The following is a 25,255-nucleotide window of genomic DNA, read 5'->3' as shown; positions in this document are numbered from 1 at the left end:
AGTGCTGGGGTGGAGCAGTCCGGGAGTGAGATGGGATGGTCGCATTCCGGCTTGCGCAGCCAGAGGAGCTGAGGACCGCCAGGTGTTTTGCCTGGGCCGAGGCGACGGTGGAGAACTCCAGGATGAGCTTGTCTTTTCTCTGAGCTCGGCTTCCAGACAGGCGATACTTTTCCTCAGCTTTGAGACGGTAAGGTGACAAGATCCACACTCAGCCATCATTTAGTCCGTGAGAGTGCTTCAGAGCTTAAAGTCCACAGTAAAGTCCATAAAAGTGCTACAAGCTTAAAATCCTTGGTAAAACCGATCGGCTAGCCTAGCCGCCGGGCTAAAAACAAACCTAGCTAAGCTAGCAGCAGTGGAGGCAGTCCGGTAAACCACGTGGAGTTGCAGCCAGCTTAAAATTACTTAAGATCCACACGTCCGATGACTGAAAACTTTTTCCAAGTTAGAACATATAGGTAAAGCGGTGGCCAGGAAAGCAGTGTGGCCTAGAAAACCTGGCTTAAAAACTCGATAAAATATCAATTTATGGTGGTTTAAGACGAAGTTTCTAGCGACGCTTCTGCCCGGTACACAAAAACGCCGACACCGACTTGTCTTTTGTTTATACATTCTGAACTGAATTGTTAAATACTTTAGATGAGATAATTTAAAGAAAATAGTAATATAAGCATGATCCAACAGTATTGTACTGTTCAAATTGAAAAAACTGCAGTCTTTGCTGACACGTTGTAAGTTGCTATGTTGTTTAGGTATGTAGGTTGTATAAAACCTATAGACATGAAATGATGGTACACATAGATTTTAATTAAATTTTTGGGTGCTTTTGTAAAATTAACAAAGTACAAAAACAGGTTCTAGTCAATGAAATAGCAAATCGAACTGACACTGGTGCTTGGTATCTGGAGTGAGATGTTTTCCAGTTCTGGCAGCTCTCTGAACAGTGAAAATTCAGGCTACATGATAGCACGACATCGCTCTGAGTTTTTAATTCATTCAATGATGTCAATTATTTGGTGATTTTTTTCCCCTCTCATTTCATGAATCATATGAAGGCTTTTTAATTTTTTTTTATTCATTCTTCATGAAAAAACCCCACTTAGATAAGGAATTGAAAAACTGAGTGAATAATAAGAATCATGTCATCAACAGGCATATTTCATGTATGTAATAGGCTATTATGCATTTTAGGAAATTATTAACTTTTGATCATCCATCCAATCTACCAGCCACTCACTTCTATTTAATACAAATTAATCCAGAAAACCTCTCATGGAGATCCACAATCATTTTTATTTGATTTTTGTTTAAAGTTGTAGATCTGTAAAACTATGAATCATAATCCTTGTCATGACATGCATGTTCACTGTTTTTCAGGCTGACTATGTGACTGCAACAGCTAATTAATGTAATGCTGTTCAGAGTTTGTGACCAACAAGTGAAGGCACCAAATGTATCAACTTAATCCACTCTTTCAACTTTGTTGCCATACAACGATCATTTCACTTTGACAAAAATCAAACCAGACACGATGTTCACTTAATTGGCTGTGTGGCATGGTTGCTCAGTGAAGCAACTTTTTACTAAACCTGAGTGATGATGCAGCCTCATAGAAGCATGAGTGCATAAAAAACAACATATGATTTCTGAAACTTCTCTTTATTCCAGACATTCGTTGATAAATAGACACGGTAGGTATTCAAAGATGTACACATCATGTCACTTAAAATGATGAATGGAAAGAATTTACTGGGTTTTAACTGGTGTCCAACAAGTTTTCATCAGCCTTTCAGAACATTATGCACTGAAACCCAAGTTCTATTTCACACAGGCTCACCCTCAACCGCACTGCATCATAAGATCATAAGCAAATGCCTCAACACAGACCTTTTAACAGCATAGACACTGGAAGAGGCAAAAGGGTCCCTCAGTGTCTGTGACATCACACCGCTACTACTCTAATCTACTGTTGTAATACATCTAGGCTGGTAGAGAGATACATAAAGCCTGATAGCTGCCCTCTGTAACCCACAGCTACTTCGCTGAGAGGTGAGGGAAGTCAGTGCGGCACCAAACATGCACAGATCATACAGATTATATGAACCACAGATGAGGTCATCCCTAACTGGGGTTAAATGTGTCAATGTTGTGTTGCTCTTTCAGTTGCTGGATTAAAGTTGCATGCAGGTTTGGGTTACAGCACACCTCAGGAAAAGACTCAGTAGGTGGCCAAGCCTACAGAGTGCATAGCCTGCATGAAACATACATACATATATATATATATCCATGGTGTGATTTACTGTGTATTTCTGTTCAATCAGAGCCTTGGTCACAAGCGTTGCAGCCCACATCTCCACTGGTCTTGTATTGTGGTGAAATGAGAGATTTATTTCAGTGAGGACTGCCAACAGCAAATGAGAGCCCAGATTAGAATGAAGTGACCCAGAAATGTTAAGTCACAATTCTAATTACTGATTACATTAAAAGGGAGAACAATTTGAAACTCCTTTCCAAAAACTAATAAACTACTAGTTTAACTGCTGCACCATTACCTTCATTCCTCTGTTTGCTTCCCTGTGTTTCTACTTAAAAGTGCCCATTTGACTGGTCTCTTCCGCCAAAACTTTGCCCAAATTCCCTTTTTTCATTCAGTTTGAAGTGCATACTAATATATGGTTATTCACAAGGAATCATGCGCATTCCTGCTAGATCAACAGTCACAGCAGGATCATCAGTGACAGGTACAGACAGCAAAAATATCTCATTTTCTGGTGCGAGCATATTTAAGACAAAAACAAATCTCACAGTGATTCTCTGTGAAATCTATCATTGTGTGTGATGCAGTGCATTTCAAAACTGGTTAAGGTTTATAAGTCTTGTCGTATACCTCTAGTCTTAGGTGAGTCATATGAGGCTGAAATGCAGATTATCTCTGTGGGGACAGAAGACACGCAGTACGCATGTGCACAACAAGGCAGTAGAAGGTTCTCTCTGTGCCCTCCTTGCTCCACTGAGCTGAGTCCAATTTGCCCTTCTTTGAATATTTGCTGTGGGAATGCTGCTAGTGGTCTCCCATCACCTATATGGAGAGGAGAGTACACCTTTGATTGGCAGCAGAGATGCCTGTACTGCAAATGAAAAACTGTGAATCCCCATCCTTAGAACCCACCTGCTGGCACGGCTTTCCTGTTTGCCCGGTGATAATTGACAAATCCCTTTGTTAATTATCAAGGTGATGTGACACATGTACTCATAGAGATCAGTGAATCTGCATTGCAGACACATTCCCTGCTCAGCATGTCAGCAAGGTGTCCTTTTGAAGCAAGCCTCTGTCTCAGGTGATTAAAGATCCTGTCATATTACATCTTCCAGGGCCAATAATTAAAACTGAAACATAAAGCAGGGTCTAATGAACTGCAGCTTGATGATTATTTCATCAATAAATACATAGCACTCATGTCTATTTTTGTCCCTGAGTTAATGCCTTGCTTGCACTTTAGGGATATGTCAATTATTGTATGGGGCAAATAAGTCAAGAACAAGCATCTTGTACTGGAGACCTGCTACTGTGTGTGCTTGTAATCAGGTTTATTATCACATGAATTGTAATGAGTTTACTCTGGTTTAAGTAGGATGTACAGGGGGAAAATGATAACTTTATGTGTTGTTGTCTAGACAGTTGGTAAATTCACTTTCAGAGCTTAAATTTTTACCATTGAAAGTTTTATAATTTAAAGTAAGTGAATTATAAGCTTTAATTGACCCCAACCCTGGTGGTTACTTTGCTCATCTTTTATTCATCCATAAAAACATTTGAATTTGCAGTGCTCGCATCATTGTCATCCAAACTGATTCAAATATAACAGAAGCATAAGAATCATAAGCATGGTGCCATTATTAACCTTTTATTATATAACCTTGTCATTGTAGGGTTTAGTCCAAATGAACTTTAAATTAAATTCTAAGGTCAATGCAACAAAATTACTAAGTTTGCAAAATAATAGCATAGTTTTACCTTAGAGGGTTTGCTCAGCTTGTGGTACATTATAGAAATGAAAAACTTTGTGGGCTACCATTTACTTAGACAGTTTAATGCTTTGCTTGTGTGTCAAACATCAAAATGGAATTACATTCATTTGAAAGTCAATGCCACTCTTAGCAGTAATGACAATGTCAAATTGATGCCTGAGTGGCAGCCCTTCCTAGCTCCAAATATAGATTTTCATGTTTCGTTAAGTGAGAAATGCTAATTTGGCCATGGTTAAATAAATGCAATTTTGTGCTAAACATTTCATTCAGTGAGAGAGTGCATTATACACAAAACGGTTCATACCTAATAATTTTCAATCCCAGCTTCAGCATGAATGCAGTTTACCAACCACTCTATTATATTCAGCATTGTCTCTCATTCTGCATTTAAAGTTAGGCTGACATGTTTAATTCAATGGAAGTCATTACGTGATAATAAGGTGCTGGAGAGTGGACTGGTAGTCTGGTGACTCTGCTGGTGTCAGACAGAATGAGTTCCTTTCCTAATTAAGATCATTTTGTTCCCATGTTCCGTCATATTGTTCTGGAGTATTAACGCTTTTGTATAAGAAGGTCACAGCCTGCTCTACACACACTATGGCTCATATTTTAGGGCATCATCAAGCCTCAGGCACAAAGCTAAACGCCAACCTGGATGAGCGTGTCTGTTCCACTAATGATGACAAGTCACATGAATTTACATCTAAGACCTCATATCTCCATGTATTTCCTTTTAAAGGACCAGTCTGTGCAGCGCACAAACAAAAGCTTAACCAGCAACAACCACAATGGCATTAATCGCACATTTTCAGTGACAGATTCAGTGGTTGACAATATTTGTTAGCTAAGAGAAGTCTGATGCATTCATTAAATACTAGAATATGGCAAGTGTTTTATGATGATGGAAGAACAATGGCAAACATATTCTAGTTAAAGCTCTTAGGGATATCAGCAGGAATAGTGGCTTAGAAAGAGTCAGAACAATGTATTTATTCATGAGTAACTGATAACAGTATTCCATTTACACATTTTATTGTAAATTTGTAAGGGATTAATGGTAATAGAGAGGGACAAGTCGCTAATGTTTACAACATATCTGCTTGTATTCATGGTGATATATCCACCAATTCAAAACTCTGTACTCTGTTTGCGCAGCTCAAAACATAACAGAAAGGAAGCCTGTACATTCAGTTGGCTCCGGTGTGTATGCTCTACGGCTAACATGGCGGCGTGGTAAGGAGGGAAAAGATAAGGGCTGTGGTGTTTTCACACGGCTGAGGGCTGTGAGAAGGCTCAGGAGTGATATGTGGTGACAGCACAGTGCCACACTGTTGACACAGCCTGCATCTCCTGGGTACTGAGGGCTGGATCGCCCTGGGTTTGATTATTTACAGGCCTGCGTGCCTTCAAAAAATGTTCTGTGAGGACACCCTGAGAAACCCTCCTTTGCAAGGCCTTTTAATTGGATCAGAGCTATCATTTATTAATGGGACTGACTATATGCAAGTCTAGTTTTTTCATGCTCCATGATTATTAATGGCTGCTGGATCAAAAGACTGATATGACCTGTACGATACTCCATGTCAGCCTGAAAGAGGAATATATTTCCATCACCAAATTTCAGGGGGTGGAAGGGAGAATCTGCCATTCACAAGGCAGGGAAAGCTCAGGATTTTTGGAGTATGTTGACCCTGTAAGACATGCATCGTAATTTCAGTGAAATCCTGTATAATATTGACTTGCATTGACTTGCATCATACGGTGAGTTTGAATGGAGGGTTAGATGAATGTTCATCTATATTGAAGGCTCAATACAGTCAGTCTACTCCCAAAATCTTTGGAAAAGAGATTGTTTCAAAGACTGATTGGTGGAATTACTCTGAGACAATTCACTGTGAAAGACAATAGTGCCATTTACATCTGATATGCTTTTGATTGCATGTCAACAATTTCCGTCGTCAAGCCTCATAAGATGAGAGTATATATTCATTCTTGCAATTTCAGTTGATTAAATCATTTTGTCATTTGAGGTCAGATGCTGTTTTGGAGAACAAAATCGAAACAGAATTAAGAATAATAAAAAGTATGTTGAAAATGTGTTTTTAACACTAAACTCATAACTAAGCATTGGACTACACTTAATCAGACATGTATCTCCTCTACTATTCAATCTCCCCTAAACTACTAATAGCTTACTTCAGGATTCTCTGTGGTATATTCACTTATTCTCATTGATTTAGAAGTTCAAAAAGTGAGAGTGCACTTAACAAACGCTTAATGTGAGCTGAGAGAATTAACAAAATAACATGCTTTGAACATCACTTCTCTTACTGAGATTCACTAACACGTCTGTCTCACTGTGAAACAGGATATCTAGCCTTCCAATAGTATCCTGTAATCCGCATGTGTCAGTCTCGGCATTGTCGCTCAGCGCAACTAAATGAGACGTGACATTCTCTTGACTGCTTACTTCTTCAAATTAATTATTTATAACCTGGGTGGAAAAGTGTGTCAGAGTGGAATTTAATTGTCAAAGTCTCATTATGCTAAAGGGCATCTTCTTGTCACTCACTGGACTAAATTGTCTGAGCATCCTCCTCATGACTATCATCGACATGAGAATATTTCATCTTGCAAAAAAATACAAGGACAAGGTCTTGTACAACAGAAAACTAGGATTTTCTGCTGCACATATGACACAAGACGCCACAGAGCACATTATATCAAAGAAAATCAAAGAAAATAGTACCATATTCACAGTATACAGTATATACTGAGGCTGGCTATTGAACAAGCATTTTCAGTTCGGACAGAAATGCATCATTGTCAAATAGGGACCAACAAGGCGACAGCTTCCAGCCATGTGCTGTCCCTATTAGTTAAGAATGAAGAGTGCATTGAGACTGCCACTAGCCCTCTTTAGAATGCCACTGAGGATGATAACACCATATGTCAATCACTTTCATGAAAGATGCATTATGGTGACAGTCAAAACTTAAAAAGGAAAATGCAAGCACTCGCCTTTGAAAAGCAAACCCTTTTTGTAACTTGTGCTGTACCAAGGTATTACCGTCTACACTTCGCAGCGAGGATGTATCAGTATATTTTTGCACTTCTGTCCCAGAGCTAACCTTTTGTCACCAAATACAAGCCTGGCACGAACACATGTTTATATGTCCCTTACTGTTCCGTACCCCTTTTTTGTAGCAAAGCTTGAAAGATTATTTGAACCCTAAAGTTCAACATGATTGTTTGATGTGACAGATGTGAGAATAGGAGTGGGAGGACTTGACTGATGTTGAGCTCTCAGCACTGTGCTATGATTGAGACTGGAATTACAGCTGTTGTGAAGAAAGAACCCATGCCGACTTTTGACTGATGTGCTTTATGTGTACGTGTATGCACGTGCATGTGTGCCGATCTGGGCACAGGCACCACTTTATGCATGAACAGTATGTATGCAAATGTATGTGTTTGTACTTTTAATGAAAATAGTGGTAAAGCTATTGTGTTGATACAGAGTATAAAACCTGTTCTTTCAGCATATAAATGATATGTCAGATGTACAAGTATCAATGAGTAAAAACCTTTTGTGAATCCTTTTTAAAAATGCGTTACCATTACATTTCCATATTCCCACAAGGGTGCTGTGTTGAGTGACGAGTTGAAAGAATCAAGAGTACAACGTTAATACACAATGACTCGGGGTCCTCCATGTAGCAAGGCCTTAATGTGCTAATGAGTTCAAACATGCAGTTTAACACAAGACTGTCAATCAAGCCTTTGGCATTTTGGCATTTGACAGTTGAGTCATGTGTTCCTCTGAGGGATACAAGCACTTTGCCCACATTACACTTGGCTTTCTCACAGATTGCTGTGTTGAGCCCCAGAAGGAACGCTTGTTTTTTATGTTAAAATTAACAGCCATTGATGTGCGTGTTAATGTCCAATGAGGGTAATCAATTTGTTTTCAGTGGTTTTGTGTAATCTGTTTAATACCACGCTGTATCATTTATATATCCAGTCCAATTGTGTTCAGCCATTATCACCTCTATGTGAAGTAATGTGTTTCCCTGGCTCTGATCTGTAGTAATTGCCTTGACTCACACCAGCAACCAAGTTGTTAACTGATAATTTTTGATACCTTCACAAATGAAATAGGCAGAGTTTAATTTCCAAAATATATTCAACTACTGGTATTTTTAGCATCAAGACTTTAAATTAATGAAGAGATCTCTTCAAAACTTTTCACAGGGGTAAATATTTAAAATATTTTCTTGACATTTCTTTGACAATTTATGTGTAGACGTTTAAGGCTGAAGGCTTAAAAATAAGAAAATAGCAGATAATTTCCTGACTCTCTCTTGAGTACCTCCTTTGAAAATGTCTGCCAAAATTGAAGTAAAGCTGACAGAACACCAACACGTTTTCTCCCACAACACAAAGAATCCATATTTTTTAAAGGTATTTACTCAGTCTAGGAGGATATAGTATTACAGTATATTTAATAACAGACAACTGTACTAATTGCACTGTGACTTTGGAGAGTAGGTCTTTACCATATCCCATAACTTAATGTGAAAAGACCTTTGGGCCAAAACATACAATGAGATGGTCATATAACACACCAAACCTATTGGTACTCGTATCTACCATGTGCCAGGCCTTCATGTTTTGCTATTGTAAACAACACTGTGTGGAAATACAACAATGTTTGTAATATCTTATTGCTTGGTAGAATTCTATATACAGTTGCCTCATGTACTAGGCTACATTCACTCTCTATATTTACAGACTTATGGCATACAGTGGTCACATGTCTTAGCTAGGCATGTCATACATTGCTATTTTCGGGATAAGCTGGGCTGCTTAGAAATGCCATCAACACACATGTCGGTGGTTTTAAACATGTTCTAGAGCAGTTTTTATGAAAAAAAGTGAGCTTTTGTTGGGGTTTTTTTGTTTTGTTTTTTGCCTGTATGTTCATAGGACTTATAGAGATATAAGAACCATGCCGAAGGAACATTATGCGCCTTGGTAATGTAAAAATAAATCTAGTAATATTAGATAGTACAAAATGAAAGATAAGAGATAAGCATGTTTTTACCTTTGGTACTACAGTTCCCGGTATGCCTCGGGTAATGTAAACAGGAAGTATAATGTTTCTATGGAGCCAGTGATTTAGCTGTAAGTTAGCCATGAAAGTTGTGCTGCATTAGCTGCTAACAGTTCCTGTTTGGTCCGTAACCATGAATCAGGGTGTGAACTACAGGGGAGCCAGGGGGAGCTTGGCAAGACATGAAAACATGATTTGTGATTTTTATTTTTGGGGGGGGGGGGTCTCTAAAATATTGACAATATGCTGTTTTTGCCATGTATTTCTATTTTTCTGTATCTTCATCATCATGGATCATGCTTAAAAGTAGGCTATTGATGTTGAAACTTCACAAACTCAATCAAAGATAATATACTGTGCCCTGTTATTGTTACAGACAGACAGGCAGGAGACACCGATATGGAGACAGATGGGTATTAATTAGGTTACAGCCAGAAAAGACAGGTGTGCAGGTATGGAGATGGGGAAGTCTGTTGGAGGGAAGACTCGCTGGCGTGGAGATCACTGGAGAGGGAAATCGCTGGAAAGGGACGTAGGGGTTATGCAGAGTCGCATGGGGAGTCCTTGTATCAAACGAAGTCGGACAACTGGCTGAGGTGAGTGTTGACCTTTTATGCTGGCTGCTGGGTGCTGATGGGGAGTAGGAGTGTGATAGGGAGCAGGTGTGCTTGATTAACAGACGGTGGAGCCTGGCATATCCGTGACATTACCCCCTCCCCTCCACGGCCAGCTCCCGATGGCCGAAAAACCCAGCTGACGTGGTGGTCGTCCTCCTCCACGGGGAGCAGGTTGATCCGGGCGGATGGCCTGGGGGTTGGGCATGTGCAGAGCGGGGAACTTCGGGTGGACGACCCGGAGCCTGGACAGGTGTGGAGTTAGGAGCCTCGGACGGAAGACCCGGGGATTGGGCCTGGGTGTTGCGGAGGACCTCGAGCGGACGACCCAGGGGCTGAACCAGGGTGGAGCTGAGGCCCTCAGGTGGTTGACCCGGGTACTGGCCTGGTGCAGAGCTGAGGACCTGGGGCGGACTACCCGAGGGCTGGCCTTATACGAAGCTCACTGCATGAGGTCCATGACAAAGATCAAAACCATCTAGAGGCATGATGGAATGTCGGCAGCGAAGGCTGGGACCCTTTGGAGGCCTGAGGCGAAGGCGGGAACCCTCTGGAGGCTGGAGGCGAAGGCAGAGATCCTCCGGAGGTGAAGGCGGAGATCATCTGGAGGCCAGCGGCGAAGTACAGCAGGGAGTGATGTCTGCTGCAATCCAGTAGGGAGTGATGGCTGCTGCGATCCAGCAGGGAGTGATGATCGCCACCGTGCTGAAACTGGAGACGACGGAGGGGCGGCGGTACTGGCGAGCAGCTAGGCGGCGGTACAGGCGAGCAGCTGGGCGGCGGTACAGGCGAGCTTCTGGGCGGGGTTACTGGCGAGCAGCTGGGCGGCGGTGAAGGTGAGCAGGTGAGCAGCTGGGCAGCGGTGCAGGCGAGCGGCTGGACAGTGGACTGGCAGGTGGGGGTGTAGGCTGATGATTGGCAGACTGGAGTGCAATCTGGTGTCTGCATGGACCACCTCGAGCCAGAGAGGTGCCCCGGTATGGATTTGGCCCTGTGGGCTACTTGTCTAGTGCCAATGGATAGAGCCACCGAATCAAAGACGGGCGCCGGTCTGGCCCTTGGAATAGTGTAACGGGAGGTGACGGAGTGACTAAGGGAGTGCTGGTTATAGTCCGTTGGTATTGGTCCGACCCATCAGATTGCATCATTTGGGTTTAAAGATTAATAGTCTTTTTCCGAACGTATTTTCCAGACTGACCTTTGGAATAGTGGTTATGACAAACATGGCCACACCTCTGCCCAACCCTGCGGGAAGGATTTTGAACAGAGAGCAGAGGACAGAGACAGAGACAGCGATGTAACTTGGTCCCTACGTTTTTACAGAGTCCCGATCTCACAGCCTGTTATTGGCTGGAGGCTACACACCACTGCCCAAAGGTAGATGCCCAGAAACGTCCCAAACACAGCAAAATAAGAAGAAAATAAGAAAATGCAGGCATGTTCACTGCACATACAGGCAATGCCACACACTTCTAGTGGGTCATAAGTGATGATTGAGAGGGATTATTTTTGTATAAGTTTATACATTGTTTTTGTTTGGTTTTTTTTAGGAAAATCTTACTCATTCTACCTTTAAAGTTTCTTCAGCAGTAAAAGTACAATGGGGTATTATTCATAAATAGCTGTCAGTGTCTGGGTATTTCTGAGCATTATACCTCCAATTTTGTAATTACATTCAAACAAGAGAAAAGCTCACACCAAACCAAACCTTGAGAAATGCAGAACAGTGAAAACACTTTTAAAGATGCATCCACATATAAAACTCATGCAGTTTCTCTTTCATAATTCACTCATACTGTACTGACAATAAGATTCTATTCCCCTGAGTCAATTTACAACAATTGGCATTACATTATCTCTGTCATTTTCCTCAGCTGAGGTGAGAAATGAGAAGGCTTCAGAAGAAAATTGGTCAGGTGGCTAGTTATCTTGAGCCTATATGGAAACAAAGGCAAGGAGCACCACAGCACCTCAATACTTCGCCTTGTCACAAGGGTCTCAAGAAAGTGACTGAAATTTTATTTTTGGAGTCACTAACTTTTGACTTGTCAGATTCTTGCAACCTGTCATCATTTCAAATGTGTCTGTGGGCCTCCACTGCTACCTTAAAACTCTGACTCGAGTCCTGTATAATTTCCCCATCTTCCCAGCTCCCTCTGTGCTAAATTGCATTGGAAGATGGATTTTTGGCATCTGAGGCTGTCAGGTCTCAGCCATGGAAGACTTTATGCACTAGTACACCCGCTATGAAAGTGATTCTGGAGGGATGGAAGGCTTTAAGAGTGGTGAGTCAAGTACTGCCACTCCAGCAGGTCTTTGGGCATTTTTCTGTCTGTGATTGTATGTATTTAACAATAATGTCGATGTTGTAGATTTCCTTTTTTCACTCTCTAAATCTATTTCTCCTTCATTCCCTCAATCTCACTCTCTCGCAGGTGTCATAATGATGATAGGATCTGGTCCAGCAGCAATATGAAGACCATCTTCATTCCAGACTGAACTATTATCTTCATTTTCATTACAGTTATTGCAGTGTGCATATGCATTGATTGTAGAACATATTTTACATTATAACATGACCTGGGTGAATATGCTATTCTGATTGGCTGAAGGGTGTTCATGAATTTTCAAAAATGGGACCCCTAACAACAAAAGGGATCACCAGGGATAAAAATTTGACTTGTGTGCTTGAAAGAAAAATCCTGTCTGGCAAATTTAAGAATAACTGTGCTTAGAAGTAAAGATTTTCATTGTCTTCTCTGTGTCACAGTCACAGCACTGACACCACTGTGATAACAATGTGCAAATCTTAAGACGTGCTTTTTTGTCTAAAGCCTCCTCCTTCCTCCTCCTTCCTCATCCCCCTCCCTCCTCCTCCATGTTATTTGTGCAAACAAGACTCTTCCCTTCCCTGCATGTTCAAATCTTAAATATATTTCTCCCCCTCTATATCATCTGGTCAGCACACCTATACACATTTGAAAAGGGGTGAGCGAGTGCCACAGAAAGAACGAACAACCAAGAGGCGATCAAAGCAATCAAGCTGCCAATATTTGCTGACAGTTACTTGGCAATATTAGCCTACCACTGTTTGAGGGAATCTGCCTGTTGTTCATGCTAACGAAGCAGCGAGAGAACCAAGTGTTCTTTGAGAGGTCAGAGAGCTGTTACGCTTTATTGCTTTAGAGGCACATGCAATTAGGGCTGCCACTAACGACTATTTTTCTAATTGATAAATCTATCAACGATTTTACTGATTAGTCAATTAATCTAAACAATTAATTCCTCCAAAAGAATTAATTGACCAATTAATTTGAGTTCATTTAATTTTGACAAACTGTATGTCATTGTATAATGTAGCACAAAACAAAATGTAAACAAAGGTTTGCGTATTAAAGTGCAAAACTGTAGATTTACAGTGAGTCCCTGGGACCCACAAGTGGTCATTTGAGTGGGTGCAAGGGAAATATTGTGTTTTTTGACAAATTGCAGAAGTCAACTTGTTTTTAGGGATGGGTATCATTGGGATTTTATTGATACTACTATTCTTCTCGAAACTTGATATTGGTTCTTTTTCATTACTAAATAATTGCTTTTTAAAAATATATATTATTTTAAAAAAGAATAGATAAAACAGGATTAGAATTTAATATTTTAAATATAACTAACTAAATGTTTCTAGAGCAGCAGCAGTAATGTTTACAACTGAAAAGTCACTATAAACTCAATAATATCTCACTGGAAACAAATCTAAAATGTTAATAAAATAAATCATATTCCTGACATCAAAATACAGAGCGAAATTTAGAAACAATGAAAAACTCAGACATCAGTCATTATCAGTCCCTTCTGTCCTCCTCCCTCTGCTGCTGCTGTGATTCACTGCAGGTAAGAGTCTGGCTGAACGCGCTACTGGTGGTAAAGGCAACTATACTCCCCTACCTGCAGGACTTATATGAAGAGGTGCAGAACCAGAGCCTGTAGGATCATGAAAGATCCTCACCACCCCAACAATGGACTGTTCCAGCTGTTGCGGTCAGGCAAGCTCCTCCACACTGATCCCCATTAAGTTCCACATACTCACCATCTCATGCACATATAACATATAACAAGTACACATAGAACATATAGTTCTTTTGTAATTTTCATATCTTAAAAATCTAAATTTATATAATAATATTATTGTAAATATAGTAATTTATTTTGTATTGCTGTGGTTGCTTTTTGTTGATGTGACAAATAAAGTTCTTGAATCTTGAATATATGAATTGTATACAAATAAAAAAATACAATACAAATAATTTGCTGTAAGAAAGTGAAAAAGTGGCTTGCCAATATGTTGGTTGTCCAAACCAGTGAAGTTGTAGATCCGATCACCAGTAATCACACTTGAAACTGTGCATGGACTTAACAAGGACAGTTTGTAATTGTGCATATAAAATCTTTGTTTTAGTTACAGCAACATAAACATGACTGTAACAAACAGTAAAAAAAGGTGCTGGTTGGAACTAAAATGAAGCTGTGAATTTTATTTAAGACACAAACAAAAACAATAAAGCAAGACATTAACAAGCTGTCTACATGACATTATATTCAATTAATGTTTGACACCACAATTCTGCAATTCTTCACCGTTGAGTGAAAAAGGAATATAAAGCAATGTTTGTTGTTTGTTTATCTTTACATAGAATATGTGATTTAGGAAAATGCATTTAAGACTAAGGCATGTTGTTCTGTGTTTGAATTGGTGCCCATGATTTACCAATTTAATCCAAAGTCAGGTGGATCTGTACATGTGCACACTTGCATACATTAAATCCAGCCTTGCTCCTTTGTCCCCTCCCACTCAAAGGCCCCTGTTCCCCATGCCAGCTTGGACTCCCTATTCTCTCCATGACACAGACTAACAATGACTGATGGATAAAAAAGCTTGCCGGAAAATGTCACTTTCTATTCCACTCGTGTTTAAAAGCATTAAAAGCATGTGCGGGGGTCAGTGTGGTCAAACGAGATGTAATGTGTATGTCTAAATGTAAAAAATGAAAAAATAAAAGTATTAAAAGTACTGTGGGTGCAAGGGAAAAGGAGGCTCATGAATAGCATTTTTTCCATCTGATCATTTGTCATAAGCAGTAGGCGATTCGAGGGGGGACGAGAGGGATGACATCCCCATTGTTAGCAAAATGACCAAAATCCGTCCCCCTTGTTAACCTGCTCAAAAGATGCTCTGTGCTTTGTCCCGTAGTGACTTTTCACATAGCCGCTTTTAATAATTGCCACGATCTCGGAAAATATGAGATATACTGGTATACTGGTTTTAAACTGCCTGTGGGAAGATTGAACATGTAAGAGTCTGTCCATTCTTGATTAAAAGCTGTGTTTTCGCTGTCTACTTTTCTCTTTTTTGAGCACAGCATGTGATTTTTTTTCTCCGACTCGTCTTTGCTCTCCGTGTGTGTGTACCTCGCTCACTGACTCGACTCACGGACCGCTAAACCAGTGCCTTAAAGGCTAGAAACGTCAGTTAAAATATAAATACTCCGTCAAAATGTAATAATTCTCAACAATCTATCTATATTCTCTACAGTAGTAGGAAAGAGAAAGTGCAGCATGACAGACATTAACAGAGCTTGGACCAAAAGTGCCCTTGAATGTTCATAAACTTTGTTTTTTTGTTTTGTTGTACTCACTTGTTCTCTTAATGAGTTCATTACCCAATAGAGTGTTTATGTCCATCAAGCAATCAACCCTAACTCCTGTCATGGCATTAAGCTTAGGTAGTATTTTGGCAACATCTAAGCCAGAGGCAATGGACAATGTTTTACAGCACAAGTGCGGAAGAATCAGTGGTATCAGCTGAGAGCAACAAAGTGAAACTACTTTCATGAATTTTCCTGCATCAAGCCTTTTACTCAGCCCAAACTGACCACAGTATACCTGCAGGGTGTTAATAGGGTTGTCGATCAATACCAATGACTCAATGATTACTGCAGGTGTTTGTTATGGCCGACAGTTTGTCTGCATTCCTTAAGTGTTTCCAGCCATTATTCCCCTGCCCTGTGTCTCCTGTCTCTCCCCTGTATGTCTGCTCATTGCCAGATTGTTGTTTCAACCCTTGTGGTGGTTACTAGTCAGCCAACTCTTGCACATGCTGAAACTTTGTCTGTTTGCTCCGTGTTTGCTTACATCCGCTAACGTGTGTTTCTCTGTGCCTCAGGATCACTGCTCACCTGCCTGCTCTCCGTTTGCTTCTGCCTGCTTACAAGCCACGCTTCCCTCAGCCATGACATCTCCACCGCCAGTCTGCCTGCTACGGATCCCAAATCCCAGTTAACTCCCTGACCCTGCTTCCCTTTATTCAATAAATCCTTTTATTACATTCAACCTCATTGTCTGATGCCTGCATGTGAGACTAGACCTATTTGTAACGTAACAGTGTTGGGATTTATAGTATTAAGGACTCACTTCATAACCCTTGCTCTGTTTTGGAACAAACTCCCGGACCGTTAGTTCTATTTATGTAGCTCTAATGTGTTAACTGGAGAAACATTATTACAAAGATTATTAATGATAACGCACTGTTTGATTAAAATACAATTCTTTAGCTAAGACTAATGAGGTTGATGACTTTTTTTTACAACTTCCAGTTACATGTTTTACAGTTAATCCACAGCAAGCATAACATATACTGTATATGTCTACTGAGGCTAGTCCAATAACTAGGAGCTTTGATAAACCATATTTTTACACTGCACAATATTAAACCATGCTGCAGAACTAAGACTGAAACAGTGCAGGCACATGATGCACTGGGACCAGCTTTATTCAAATAAAGAAAAGAAGATGTTTATCCAGCATTGACAGAACCAGACCATCTCAGTTTAGCCCACACAACTCAAACCAAAAAAATTGCTGATTACTAATGAATTCATACAGTTCTCAACCCCTAGATACAACTCACAGAATTTGCTTGGGGTATTCTGGCTGCTAGTGACAAAATTAGCTTACAGCATGTTTTCTTTTACAGCATCTCTTATAATTTTAACCTAGCTAAGTATGCAAGACTCAACACTGCATTTTAATAATGCAAAAAATGTTGTATGCACTGTATGTGATGTAACAAATGGTGTGAATTACCACAACCTAACCTAGTGATGCTGTTAGGCTGTATAGTTATTTTGTCTCAGTAAAAGTATAGATTTGATATCATTTGTGCATACAAGTTAGTAGTGTGTCTCTGAAACTACTCATTCATGTACACAAATTTGTAAATTGTACTAGTGAATAAATAATTTGTGTACATAAATTACTTAATATGTGCCCTTTAATTAATAACTTGTGTCCTCAGATAACCCAGTTAATTCCCTCAAATTAATAGCATCAAGTAGCTATTCCAGTCAGTTAGCGAGATGCAGTGTGCTAGCGCTAGTAGCTGCATTTTAGTGTTTTACTAAATTAATCAAGTCCAACTGAAATTAAATTTAAAAAAAAATCTGCAACAGCATACATATCTGCTCAGTAAATTTGTCCAATGTTCTCCTTTGAGAAAAAAAAATCAGAAGCCAAAAGGGAGAAATATATATATATTTGTTTCATGATGGCACCCCCTAGTTTTGCATTAATTCAACAGAATACTGATAGGCATCTAGCCTCAGCTAGCAACAACTACCATTAGCAGTTACTTAAGCAACAAGTAAAGCTATCTGTCCATCAGGAAACTTCAAAAATCACCAAGATGCCAGGGGTGCCAGGAGCCAAACCAGACAAGAACACCACCTGATACTGTATTCCCTGTTGTGTTGTCAAACTGCAAACTGGCCTCTGTCGTCTCTGAGGCTGTGTCCGTCTTGCTGCTCTGTGAGATAACCATCTCCCCTTCATTTGAATATAACCAAGAGGCAACCTATATTGACTCATTTATTTATTTCAGGATATATTTCATAGCCATATTTATTCATTTCAAGCTATCTAGCTTGTAAAGGTACCTGCTAATGTCACTTTGGTCCGGTTCGATGCTGATTTGATCCTTACTCTTCAATACCACTAACAACATGCTGTTTGCCCGTGACTTAAAGCTATGGCGCGAGTTTGTTTACTTTGTCTCTTTTTCCTTTTTTATTTTAATAAATCCTTATTATGTTTCAACAAGTTCAAACAGCAGTTCAATACATAAAATACACAACATAGATACTTCAATACTAACACAGGCACTGTTGCAGCCTCCCAGCAGCTGTCAATCAAACACTGCCACGCCCCTCTAGCCGGCTGAGATGAAAAGGAACATTTCTGATATTTCCCCAAAGATTTCTTCCTTTTAAGAAAAAAAAACAAAATGTTTAAAACACGTTGACATTATTTTGGACTACTAAAAGGGCCGATGTGATTTCAGTTGGACTTTAAGATAATATATTCCTTCCACTAATCATTATTCTCTTTCTCATTTTAATGCTACATGTTGTTAGCAACTCTTTGCTGGTCAGATTTGGCTGTGAGGGGCGACCAACAGTAAAAGTTGTCAGGTCATGAACAATCTCATTGGGCCACTTGAGTGGACAGATTGGGTGTTGAACACAACAATGTGTATTTAACATCTCGATTGTTCTGTTTGTGCAAATATATTAAGTGAATATTTACTTGATTTGTCACAAATTATCAAACAGTTTACCCTGATACCTGCCTGGCTGAGTGGGCATTACTGGCCGAAATTGTTTTATTTATGGCCCTTAAACACACACTGGGCACACAAATCTAATTTGTGGTGATTTTCTACACAGTAAATTCAGAAGTCAATTAGTCAGGTAACAGGGAAACTTTGTCCTCACCCACTAATGGGTGAGGACAAAGTTTCCCTGTTACCTTAATAACTTTACTCTTGCAATATCATCAGAGTGCATCTCAGTATGTGCTGGAGAATATAAATACCTCGCTGCCATTCATCGTGTTCCAGTACATTTGAGCTGTACTTCACAAACATGACACAAACAGGTCCGACCCTTACATAACTATAATCTAACCCTATTCCTTCACATAAAAAGACTGATAGATCTTTCTCTCTCTTTCTCTCTCTCTCTCTCTTTTTACACCTTATGTTTATGCTTAACAGAAACAACATATTGACATGAGCTTGTCATTAATTTCCTTCAGGTGGATTCTCCTATGCAGTACTCTTTCAGTGCTGCCTTTGTTCATATCTTAAGATCCTCTGGCCATTTGGTATTGTTAAACAGCACAGTAAATAAAAACAAATGATTAGGTTATGATATTACACAATTCAGTACATTTAAATTGTTATTAGACACATTCATTCAACAGGAAATAGAGCAGCGTTGCTCACCTAGGCAAATATCTTGAAACTCAAGGATTTCTTTATAGGTGTTGTCAGTCAAAGCTAAGTGTGTGACTGTGATTATTGCACTATTTAATTTCTTAATATGCATATACACATAATATGCTACATTGTAGCATTTTGTCAGACATATTACAAAACCATAATAGGCTTTCATGACTGTGTTGTTCATTAAGAAAAGGACTGGAGGCACACTGACATTTGTCTCTAGTCAGCCTATTTGGGGGCTGGCATTGCTGGAACAAATATCAACAAAACAGTTTTTGAATTCATTAAATTTAGGTCCCAAACAGCATTGTTCATGTTAACGACTCTCATACTTAAGCACTGGGGTCTGTTTTGTGATTTTTCTTTTTTGAAGTTAGGAAATGTACAAAACAAGAACAATTCCAGGAGCTCCTTTCACCTCTTCCACGACTTGCTCATTTGCAGAAAAAATATCACTGTTTGATGCTGATTAGCAGCCTTCGCTATGTCTCCATCCACATTCAGTGAGGCTGGATCTACAATCAGGGTGCCCTGGTGTGCATCGGGAAGACAGTCATTGGAAACAATGAATACTCTATATGAAGAGCAGGTGTCTAGGGTTGTAGTATACCTTTTGTATCTGTTCTGTGCATATAAACAGAAATCTAGTGATAGTGGAAAACGTCTACTGAGCTAATCCATAAAACACACATTACAGGTAACAAAATGCTAAGTTATGGATTGGGGCACTTAAACACCCATTGGCTCAATGCGGTTTTAATTAGCCACAGCATTCAGTGACTTGGATGATCATGGAAAAATAAAGTGAAATAAACTATTTTGTTTACTGCATGTCGCCAGATCTGTGGGGCCAATCAGTGCTTCCCTCTAGCAATAATTTTGACTATGCATGTACAGTACAGAAATGTGAGGCCCTACTGTAGGTGACAAGGGACTCCTGGAGATGTCACACCTGTGTCAGATACTAAAACTAACATGTACAAAGAGTTTTTTAATAGAAAAGAATTAGTAACTTAATACAATCAATGAGCCCTTTAACTGGTCGTCTTTACTACAGCTATGCACTGTCTATTCTGGGCTCACTGAGAACAGTGAGGCTTGGCTGTATTCACTCTGTCTGTCACCTCTTAAATCAAGAGACTCCCCAGTACTGGGCAACCAGGGTGATTTCAAAAGCATCACTCTCCACAATGGTTATCTTGAACCAGTGAAGCAGAGAAAGAGAGAAAGGTTTCAATTCTATCTTTTCTCACCCAGAACTCCAAAGAATGAGGCAATTTTATTTCCCTATAGAAATATGCTGATGACGTACTATCTGGCTTTACCGTACATGTATTTGTCGCTGACACTGATTTATTTCCTCTAATGAAAGCCTTTCGTGAATTTATGTCACTAATGTATTATTCTGACAAAATCTTTGAGGTATGTTTTCAATTACAGATTGCAGCTGGCAAAAGAAAACTTCACTGTCCTTTGAGGAAGCAAAATTGAGCTTTGAGATGAAAGCAACTTTAGTTATTTAAATACTTGGGCCATTACTTTATTTGCCATGAATGATGCACTTCTCACTCAGTACAACTACCTGCAAGAACTACCCATCAAATGTATATATCAGGCAGCTGTGTGCTCATGCAGAATTCATTCTATAATTCATGTGAATAGGTTAGATGGGCAATATTTGCGTAGCCTCTGGCCTTGCCTACTGCAATGCTCTGTGCTCATGTGCTCAATGGAGATGATTTGAGTGTGAAGCAGCTGGTGGCTGGCTGTGCATTTGTTATTTTCTTTCACATGAACTATTATAAAATTATTAGAATAATTATACATTATTGATTTAAATGAATAGTACCTATAGCTAAGTACTCATTACTCAGAAGCATATTATGCATATTGCACTCACAAGGGGGCCCAGTGAGGGGATTTCCTGGAATAGAATGAGAACTCTTAACTGAGGATCAAGAGTTGCGCTTAATCTGCTGAATGTGGGTTTCTCCTTCAACACGCTCGCTGTCCTTAGAAAAACTCCAACTGCAAGATGCAGTTATTAGTCAGAGTTTGTTAGACTTCTGCCAGGTTTTAAGGAAAATCCCAATGGGATTGGCTTAGCTTTCAGGAGATGCTTTCGCCTCACTTTCTCTCCTCTGTTTCAAAGAGGATTACGTGCCAAAGACATTAATGCCATAAAATACATTTTCTGGCATAAAGGTGACTTCTACCAAAAAGTAGAATTTTTGAAAATTTCTTATTCTATATTGTCATGCTATTATCATGAAAACATCAAAATAAAACATGTAAATAGCAGGTGTAGATGGAGACTAAGAAGCAGGTTCGGGGTATAGAGTGGAACTTCCGTTGTTGTGGATTAAATTTCCAACACCAACCCAAATTGTCTCTGACTCTCACAAAGCTCTAACCCAGGGGAAAATGTTGGGGCTATAGATGTGAATACTCCACTTTGCCCACTTTGCCATGTAGCTACAGCAGTGCGTTTTGATTAGAAAAATGGATTTCTGTTTATACTTGATTTTAATATGAGTTCCCTTAAAATACCAGGGCTTCCTTTCTGGATAATAATGAATCTCTGACCCTTGTTATTTTGCATTGTAACTAATAACCCCACTCAGTAACAAGCATTGCCTAAACAAGCATGTATAGAAATTCCCTCCAATTTTTGGCCTGTTTAATTTAAGTTACTTTAGTTTCTAACAGTCACAGTTTCTATGGTGATCTTTGCATGTAAAAGGTTGGTGACACTGGCAGCACAGACCAGCAGGATGTTACACAATAATACAGGGGTCTTATTTATAGAATTGCTAAAGAAAGTAACTAATCTGCCTGAGCTGTGTACATATCATCTGTATGGTCATCAATAATTCTCATTAAAATGTAAGTACAACGAGAGACACTGACCCACTCTCCTTCAAGAGACCTGAAAATGACCTCAAATATATGCAGATTTTAACAAATACTCTGATAGTTCAGCATCATACATAGTTAAAGAGCTGTGCTGTATTTTGTCAGACAACAGCACAGAGAGAGTGGAGGAAAGAGTGGGGAAGGAAGATCGTCTTGGTGACTGGCAACAGCAAGGTATTCTGGGGTAAGATGACAATGATGTGTTTTTTTTTTTTTTTTTTTGCCATTTCTGTCTTATCTCTTGATCTCAAACATGCAAATTATTCTTTCACACTATTAAATTTAAGAGGAGAAGATGAGCAAAAAGCAAGGGATTTGGTCTGTCATGGTTGAGCGAGTGAGTGAGCAAGGCAGACGCTGAGGCAGAGGGAGGGAATACAAACTAGATGCTTATGTTTCGGACATGATGGCCAACAAGAAATGGGTGTTAGTACGCATGTCAACCAGGGCCACACTGCCTCAGCCTAATGAAAATTGTCTGAGCATAGAGAAACAGTGACAAATTAAATGGGCCATCAAAAGCACTGCCCGTGCAAGACAGAGCAAGCATTTCCTGATGGAATTAAAATCATTGCACTTAATCTTTAACTGCCACCTAAACTGCATTTCTTGTTGGACAACAGCACTCTAACATGTTACAGGGCTGGAATGAGGAGATGTGATGAAATTACAGCATTTATATGGGGCACTAAATAAGGAGGGGTGGCCCTAAATGATCTGGATAGATAGATCGGTAGAAAGATACTAAAAAAAAAATAAATAAATAAATTTAACCAATTAATAATAGGTTAACTTTACCCAGTTTATGGGTAGAAAACCAACCATGACATGGGATTGTTTTGACCAAGTGTTATTTTTTACATTACTGTTACTGCTATTTACCCAAACTAAAATGTGGTATGGCTGCGAACTGTTATAATCTACGCTCTTTTTAAATTTACATTAACAAAATTAAGGAAAAACAAAGTGAAAATAGCCAATATATTTCTCACTAGAAATTACTTAACCACAGGAGGTTACCAAAACTGCTTCTACTGTAGTTTTGAGAAAACCTAGAAAAAGATGCACAGATAAAAGTCATGTTATGTCTAATCTACAAACAAAGTTGTGTGGTCAAAATGCAGAAAACACAGTATAATCTGTTGTAGATTAGGCTTTAAACAGTAGGCTAGAAAAAAAGCAGATTGTTTAGTTAATCCAATACAGCAGATAATGGTAAATCACACTAAGCAAGGTAAAGATAAATATCTGAATCAAAAAGTAATGGCAATGCACTTAAAGCACCTATTTTTATTACTTACTGAAGCAATGCAAAAGAAATAAAGCTCCACAGACAACATGTCCGTCTGTGGTTGATTTTCATGCAGCTGGGAGGAGTTAGCCAGTTAACACCCCTGGTGCCATAGACAGATTAGGAGTTGACAATTAAATTCCAGAAAGTTAAAAAAAAATCATCACGATAACTCTATCAGACTTAATTTACAGGAAACAACTTTGAACACCAACTATCAAACAGATTAACTCAAAACACAGTTAAATTAACTCTATACAGAGTGAGATTTGTGAAGTTCTCATAAAAGACCAGAAATGTAATTCTCTTCAACTCACTATGATAGATAGATAGATAGATAGATAGATAGATAGATAGATAGATAGATAGATAGATAGATAGATAGATAGATAGATAGATAGATAGATAGATAGATAGATAGATAGATAGATAGATAGATAGAGACTTTATTTCCATCCAATACTGTCTATTTTATTATGTTATGTTGTACAATGATTTGGATGGACTTGTGTCTTACAATGGAATGAGATAATACACGACCACATAACCTCCACTTTTAAACTATCTCCATTGTCACACAGAATGAATTTTCCATTTTAACAGAGTAACAGATGGCCGACATGTTATTGTCAGATGCTTCTCTCTTTTTTTGCGCATGGCATATATTGTATGGCTGAACGGATGGATGGATGAGATGGATTGGTGGGTGGACCGGTGGGTGTGTGGTTAGGTTAGAGGAACACACTGGTGACACTTACTTTGCTATTCTGCAGAGTGACGTGGCGAGAAGTAAGCGGGCAGTGTAAAAAGAAAGTGACAGCATCAAATGACCAATCCTGTCCTCCTATTCCAATGTATGTTTCTGAGTGATGAGGGAAACCAGAGTGGAGTGCTGCTGACAGCCAAGAAATGATCTCTCAAATAGAATTCAAGAATGATGGTACATACTGCTAGGTGTGCATGAAATGGTAAAGGCTAAGCCTATCCCGGGATTCACATTTACACTTTGCTTTAAAATATATATTATTGATTGCCACATAAACACTGGATCAGCAGTGAATACAATAAGATATGATTTTGAATAGGAGATAGGGCAATGTACCTCACAGGATCAGTTAGGTCTCAATGCAAAGATATATGACAAAAGGCTTCATCTAAAGATGTTAGGGGCCACTGTCCACTAACAATAGCTTTTAGCTAAATCATACAGCATAAGCCCCATACAAATGGATTGCAAATAATTTCCCAGGTAATAAAGTATTGATGTGTGTCAGGACTTGATGTGCAAACAGCACAATAATTCATATGCTCTGCAAAGTGCTGACGGTAGTCCATAAGTCATGACTATGTGGCATTCACACAGCGTTAGTTATCTTGTAGTTCAAAGCCTACTTAGTGCTATTATTTTTCATCTTTAGAGGGGCTTAATTTATCACTCTAGACTTTCCTGTATTTGTGTAAGTGTAAGTGTACAAAATTAAGAAATTAAATCTTGAGGATTAAGAATGAATATAAAACATATGGAGTTTGCTAAAAAAAACACAATCCATCTGTTTTTATTTCATTTTTTTAAATCTGTCTGTTTCTCAAATAGATGAACATTTCCTGCAGTCAAGACATTTTTTTCTTATTGAATTACTCTTAACAAATAAAACATATTTAGACAGCCTTGTTTATGAAGGATTCCAGGAAAGTGTTGCTGACTCCACTTCAGTACTAATTGTTAACATTAAAACATAATTAAAAAGTGACGAACAAGCAGAGACGCAAACAAGCTCTTGCTTTGCTAATTTAAAAGTTAAACAATAATGTAATCCCTGAAGTATCACAGTGTGTATATGGCTGTTTTAGGGCAAAGTTGCTAATGAGCACAGCAACTGCACACTTGTGTTGCTTTGCTATATGGACATGCTGTCGAACAGTAATTAAGTGCTAGCTAAAGGTGGTGGAAAATG

At 39.2% G+C, this 25,255-nt stretch overlaps 2 long non-coding RNA genes across 3 annotated transcripts in view; one reads left to right on the top strand and one right to left on the bottom strand.

The window, feature by feature from the left end:
- Window positions 1–25,255, bottom strand: part of LOC122880279 — a 127,767-nt gene that overhangs the window by 13,906 nt on the left and 88,606 nt on the right. The window lies entirely within an intron of this gene.
- LOC122880278 lies at window positions 128–16,143 on the top strand. 2 transcript variants are annotated; one of them, XR_006378881.1, is made up of 4 exons: window positions 128–187; window positions 11,910–12,044; window positions 12,195–13,794; window positions 15,977–16,143. It is a non-coding gene; the product is annotated as an uncharacterized LOC122880278 (long non-coding RNA). The 2 variants fall into 2 exon arrangements; XR_006378882.1 differs by lacking the exons at window positions 11,910–12,044; window positions 12,195–13,794.

The sequence above is a fragment of the Siniperca chuatsi genome, linkage group LG8 (assembly GCF_020085105.1).
Source record: "Siniperca chuatsi isolate FFG_IHB_CAS linkage group LG8, ASM2008510v1, whole genome shotgun sequence".
NCBI lineage: Eukaryota > Metazoa > Chordata > Actinopteri > Centrarchiformes > Sinipercidae > Siniperca > Siniperca chuatsi.
Note: the sequence above shows the minus strand (reverse complement) of the source record. Positions and strands in the feature narration are given on the sequence as shown.